The 1,078-nt window shown below is 34.0% G+C and overlaps 1 protein-coding gene across 1 annotated transcript in view; it reads right to left on the bottom strand.

Annotated features, from left to right (window-relative positions):
* rassf1 (Ras association domain family member 1) overlaps positions 1-1,078 on the bottom strand; it is an 8,084-nt gene that overhangs the window by 5,962 nt on the left and 1,044 nt on the right. The window lies entirely within an intron of this gene.

Genomic DNA, 1,078 nt, shown 5'->3' on the forward strand with positions numbered 1-1,078 from the left:
TGTCCAAGCATTTCACTACATATCGTACTGTGTATGACTGTGTACGTGACAAATAAAATTTGAATTTGAATTTGGATACTACATAATTAATCAAAGAATAACGCTGTTTCTATTTCCAATGTTCAAATACTTTCACAAAAGAACAAAGTGAATTTGTGATTCTGTTGCTCGACTCTCTACTTCTAATCTCTCCGGCAGATGGGGCGATGGGAAGTTTACTTGTCCATTAGGAAGAAGGAAGATTTGAATCTTTAAAAACAAATATCTAATATATAACTTTTATATACACTGACTGGCCAGTTTATTATATAAAATTATCAACCACTCGTTCACAAAAATATCTAATCAGCCAATCACGAGAAAGGTGATTTAAGTGACCTTGAAGGTGTGGTTGTGGGTGCCAGATGGGCTGGTTTGAATCTTTCAGGCATCGCTGATCTACTGGGATTTTCAGAATTAGATTTTTTTCTTTTGAGTCAGTGGAGGACAGGAGGTCACTGAACAAACTGCTCTCCATCATGGACAGAACATCTCACCTGCTCCACTCCACACCTCAGAGGCAGCAGAGGCACTTCTACCTCAGACTGAATCAACTCTGATGCCATGAAGAAGGCGTCAGGAGACCATTCCCAATGTTCTCTATAAAGGTGTATTATTACTCTTCATTCTGCAGTTGTTTTTCTTTTTCTTAGATTCATAGTGTAAATATTATTTATTAATTGCAATTTGCACTATACTCTCACACAATGTCAGTTAAAACACAGTCAAAGTAAGAATAACTTCATTTTTTACTTTTCTTTGTTTTGTTTTGTTTTTATCAGTGCTGTATAAATACATCTCATAGTATAAACCCTTTACTAGACACCTGTGGTGTTTTTTTTACTTTAATTTTGTTGTTTATTTGTGTTTTATTGTAGACTTGATTATTTTTATTCTTTTTCCTACTGCTGTAACACAACAGTTTCCCCTGTGGGATCAATAAAATATCTATCTATCTATCTATCTATCTATCTATCTATCTATCTATCTATCTATCTATCTATCTATCTATCTATCTATCTATCTATCTATCTATCTA

The sequence above is a fragment of the Pundamilia nyererei genome, unplaced genomic scaffold, assembly GCF_000239375.1.
Source record: "Pundamilia nyererei isolate P.nyererei 1_Seehausen unplaced genomic scaffold, PunNye1.0 scaffold00012, whole genome shotgun sequence".
In the NCBI taxonomy this organism is placed as follows: domain Eukaryota; kingdom Metazoa; phylum Chordata; class Actinopteri; order Cichliformes; family Cichlidae; genus Pundamilia; species Pundamilia nyererei.